The sequence below is a fragment of the Musa acuminata genome, unplaced genomic scaffold (assembly GCF_036884655.1).
Source record: "Musa acuminata AAA Group cultivar baxijiao unplaced genomic scaffold, Cavendish_Baxijiao_AAA HiC_scaffold_513, whole genome shotgun sequence".
In the NCBI taxonomy this organism is placed as follows: Eukaryota; Viridiplantae; Streptophyta; class Magnoliopsida; order Zingiberales; family Musaceae; genus Musa; species Musa acuminata.
Genome location: NW_027020758.1, coordinates 145,001 through 150,188, shown reverse-complemented (window position 1 = coordinate 150,188; position 5,188 = coordinate 145,001).

Here is a 5,188-nt window from a genome sequence, read left to right as displayed (position 1 = left end):
CCCTTTTGTGTAAACAAGTCCCTCCTGGACCCAAAATCGTCGTGCCTTGCCTTCTTTGATGAGCTGCATCAGGATAACTGCCTGGGGATCACTATACAGTCCATCTCTGATTCGGGAAAGGAAGTTGGAGTGTAACTGACTTGTTTGGCCTCTGCCCTCCAGTTGTGTAGCATTCACGCACTCCACCTTCCGACTCAGTGCATCGGCCACGACGTTCGCCTTCCCGGGCTTATATTCCATTGCCATATCAAATTCAGCCAGGAAGTCCTGCCACCGTGCTTGCTTTGGGGAGAGCTTCTTCTGAGTTTGGAAATAACTCAGGGCGATGTTGTCTGTCCTCAGCACAAATCGCGACCCAAGGAGGTAGTGTCGCCAAACTCGTAGGCAGTGGATCACCGCTGTCATCTCCTTCTCATGCACTGGATACCGCCTCTCGGTCTCGTTGAGTTTGCGGCTCTCGTAGGCCACCGGATGACCTTCTTGCATGAGTACTCCACCAATAGCAAAGTCCGAAGCATCTGTATGGACTTCAAAGGGCTCTCCATAGTTTGGCAATTTGAGCACTGGTTCTTCCAGAACAGCAGCCTTCAGATCTTGGAATGCTATCTCACATCTGTCAGACCACTTCCAAGGCTGCTCCTTCTTCAGCAACTCCGTCAGTGGGGTTGCCCGCTTCGAATATCCCGCGATGAAGCGTCGATAGTAGTTGACGAAACCAAGGAAGGATCTCAACTCTGGCACCTTCTTTGGAGTTCGCCATTCCGCAACTGCTTGCACCTTCGACTTATCCATCCGAATGGAGCCATCACCGATTCGATGCCCCAAGAATAGGATCTCAGTCTGAGCAAAGTAGCATTTCTCCCTTTTTACGAACAACGTGTTCTCCCTGAGAACCTTGAAAATCGTCCGAAGGTGCTTGACGTGCTCCTCGAGCGTTTGGCTGTAGACGACGATATCGTCCAAGTAGACGACCACGAACTTATCCAAATACTCCTTGAATAGCTGGTTCATGAGAGTACAGAATGTGGCCGGAGCGTTGGTTAAGCCGAAAGGCATCACCAAGAACTCAAACGCTCCATATCTGGTCACACAAGTAGTCTTTGCTTCGTCGCCTTCAGCAATGCGCACCTGCCAATACCCCGACCGGAGGTCGAGTTTTGAGAAATACTTCGCCTTGCCCAGTTGATCGAACAAGTCCGCGATGAGCGGGATGGGATACTTGTTCTTCACCGTTACTTTGTTGAGGGCTCGATAGTCGACGCATAATCGGAGACTCCCATCTTGTTTCTTCTGAAAGAGAACTGGAGCTCCGAAAGGTGCTTTTGAGCTGCGGATGAGACCACCGCTTAGCAGTTCACCTAACTGCTTTCTAAGTTCTGCCAACTCTGGCGGGGCCATGCGATAGGGTGGTCTCGCTGGAGGCTTCACTCCTGGCTCCAGCTCAATACTGTGATCCACGCCTCTGCGTGGCGGAAGAGTCTTCGGCAACTCAGGTGGCATAACGTCTTTGAACTCCTTCAGGACGTTGGCCACCACAGCAGGTTCTTGAATGGCTTCTTCATTGAGTGGCTCTAGCTTCATAGCAGCCACGAATGTTAGTTCGCCCTTTCGCACCCCTTTCTTCAATTGTAATGCCGAAATATGTTGGGGCTCCTTGGTTCCTCTCCGAGAGACGGGCACCACACAGGGGTCATCGCCTCCCATCATACATAGGGAATTCAAGAATGGCATCGGCACCAACTTCGCCGCGTGCATAAACTCCATTCCAAGAATCACTTGGAAGTCGTCTAGTGGCACGGCCATCATGTTGGTGGTTCCGCTCCAAGTCCCGATTCTGATGGGAACTCCCTTCGCCAATCCGGAGATTCGCCTGGCCTCCGAGTTCACTGCTTTCATTCGGCTTGGGCTCTTCTCCAATGTCAACCCAAGTCGCTGTGCTTCACGATCGGCTATGAAGTTGTGGGTAGCGCCCGTGTCCACCATTGCACGGGTCGTTTGGCCATTCAGCTTGATGTCCACATACATCAGTTCACTACTTCCTGCTTTTTGTGCCTTCGTCTTCATGTTCTCCCCCACTTGACCCCGCATAGCGTTCAACAAACGCATTGCTCCCATTCGGGGTCCTTGCGACTCTTCATCGTCGCTGCTGGATTCAGAACTGCTTGAGCTAAGGGCAACAGCTTTGCCCTTGTCCGATCGGGGAGGGTGGATAGAAGCTGTCAAAGCATTGAGTGCCTGCTTCTGTGGGCACTCCCTTACCATGTGCGGTCCTCCGCACAAGAAGCATCCTCCAGGTTTCGAGGCCTTGCCTTTTGGGTTCGGCCCTTTGTGGGAGCTCTTCTTCTTCTGTTCGCCCCCGAGCTCCTTCCCTCGAGAATGTTTTTGAGGGCGATTGCTTGAAGATTGTTTCCTTCTCGCTGGGTCTTCAGAGGAAACGAAGTCGGTGAGCCTTTCTGCAGCTGCAATTGCCCCGACCACGTCGGTAACATTCCTTCGATTCAGCTCTTGCTGAGCCCATGGTTTCAAACCATCAAGGAAACTGAACAACTTGTCCTTCTCGGACATGTCCTGTATGTCCAGCATCAGTGCAGAAAACTGCTTTACATAGTCTCGGATGGTGGTACTTTGGCGGAGTTGTCTCAACTTCCTTCTTGCGACGAACTCTGTGTTCTCCGGTAGGAACTGAGTTCTCAACTCTCGCTTCAAGTCTTCCCATGTGTCGACTCGACACCGACCTTGTTGGATTTCCTCCCAACGAGTTCGCCACCAAAGTTTCGCATCTCCGTTCAGATACATTGTTGCTATTGAAACTTTGGTATCTTCAGAATCGGGTCTCGTAGCTCGGAAGTATTGTTCCATGTCAAACAGAAAGTTCTCGAGCTCCTTGGCATCTCTGGCCCCTCCGTATCCATGGGGCTCAGGTGCCCTCAAGTTTTGTGGCGGTGCAACGCGGGTGTTGCCTCCTCCCGCATTTAGCGTTCTTGTGAGCATAGCCACCTTCGCCGTGAGTTCCGCCACAACATCTTGTAAGTGCTGCACGGAGTCCTTGGTGTCATCGGACAGTCGGTCGACTAGGGCCTCGACCTTGTCGATCCTGGACTCCGCTTCCTCTTGCGAGCTCTCTACCCCAACAAGTCTTTGTTGGCCATGGTAGAGTTCCTCCATGCTCGCTTCCAGAACATCCAGGCGGGTTTCCGCCGTCGTGAGTCTCTCCTTATGACTCTTTTTCCCAGTTAGCGCACCAGATTGCGCTTCCTCCGCTCGCGGAGAGTTGCCAACTTCTCGCTCATCCTGTTCGCTGCCGCGATCCTCATGAGCGGCTCCAACAGCATGAGAGCGAGTGTGCACATGCAGCCCACCTGCGGCTGCTTGGGGCAAGGGTCCGGCCTGCCCCGTCTTGCTTGATTCGCCACGATGCTTTGCCATGGCGAAGTTGCGAAGTTCGTTCGCTGTTCGATCGAAGAGCTTGCCCGCTCTGATACCACAATGTCACGACCTTAGCTGGAATTGCCTAAGGCGTGCGGCACCCTTGCGGCCAACGACGCGAACTTAGCTTGCGTTGCCTAAGTCGCGAGTCACTCTTGCGGCAAAGACGCGAACTTAGCTTGCCTTGCCTAAGTCGCGCTTCGCCCTTGCGATCTTGCTCCGCAAGGATCAGCCCACTTTGTAACCTCTCGCAGGTCCCGAAGGACCTGTAAAAGAGACAGAGAGTTAGATCGAAAGAACGAGCAACGGACACGTCCCGAAGTCTCGCGAAAAGGAAAGCTTTACAAGCAATTCGTCGAACACCTTGTGTGCACAAGAGAAAAGAGGGAGAGGGGGAAAAGCAAGGCTTTCAAGGATGAACGAACAGCTGCAAGCCCACAAACAGCCGCTCACCTGGTCCCGGACGCAACACCAAGTTCCCGTAAAGGTCACGTGCGAACTTGCGAAAGAGTGTTCAACGCCCGGTATATAACCGAAGCCCCATCCAGCCATGTGCCACCCGGGGGGTTCCTGGGTGCTGAGATGGCTGACGTTTTGGTGAGCGGAGGCAGCACTCCGCTCACCTCCCGCGGCACGCGAAAACGGAGCCGTTTTGGGCTGTTTTGGGGCTGTTTTGCTCGGTTCGGTGAGCGATCGCTTTGCAACGCTGCAGCTTGTTCGAACTTACATATTTACAAGCAAAATGACCCAAAACCATGGGAAAACATGCTGTCAAGCAGCTGTACATGCGGGTGTGAGCGACGAACGGTTCGTTGAACGAAGTTGTTGCGGGTGCGCGACGACCGTTCGTGACAACCCGGGGGGTTCCAGGGTGCTGAGATGGCTGACGTTTTGCTCCGCTCTCGACGGTCACCGCGCAATGCAAGAACAGGCCAAAAACTGGCCAAAACGGCCCAAAAACGGGCCAAAACTGGCCATTTTTGGCTGCACGAGCGAGCGGCGAGCGGCGGACAGCGAGCGAAGCGAGAGGCAGCACCGTCCCTGCTATACGAAAGCCCCATCCAGCCCTGTGCCACCCGGGGGGTTCCAGGGTGCTGAGATGGCTGACGTTTTGCTCCGCTCTCGACGGTCACCGCGCAATGCAAGAACAGGCCAAAAACTGGCCAAAACGGCCCAAAAACGGGCCAAAACTGGCCATTTTTGGCTGCACGAGCGAGCGGCGAGCGGCGGACAGCGAGCGAAGCGAGAGGCAGCACCGTCCCTGCTATACGAAAGCCCCATCCAGCCCTGTGCCACCCGGGGGGTTCCAGGGTGCTGAGATGGCTGACGTTTTGCTCCGCTCTCGACGGTCACCGCGCAATGCAAGAACAGGCCAAAAACTGGCCAAAACGGCCCAAAAACGGGCCAAAACTGGCCATTTTTGGCTGCGCGAGCGAGCGGCGAGCGGCGGACAGCGAGCGAAGCGAGAGGCAGCACCGTCCCTGCTATATACGAAAGCCCCATCCAGCCCTGTGCCACCCGGGGGGTTCCAGGGTGCTGAGATGGCTGACGTTTTGCTCCGCTCACGACGGTCACCGCACCACGCAAGAACGGACCATAAACAGGCCAAAACAGCCCAAAAACGGGCCAAAACTGGTCATTTTTGGCTGCGCGAGCGAGCGGCGAGCGGCGAACAGCGAGCGAAGCGTGAGGCAGCACCGTCCCTGCTATACGAAAGCCCCATCCAGCCCTGTGCCACCCGGGGGGTTCCAGGGTGCTGAGA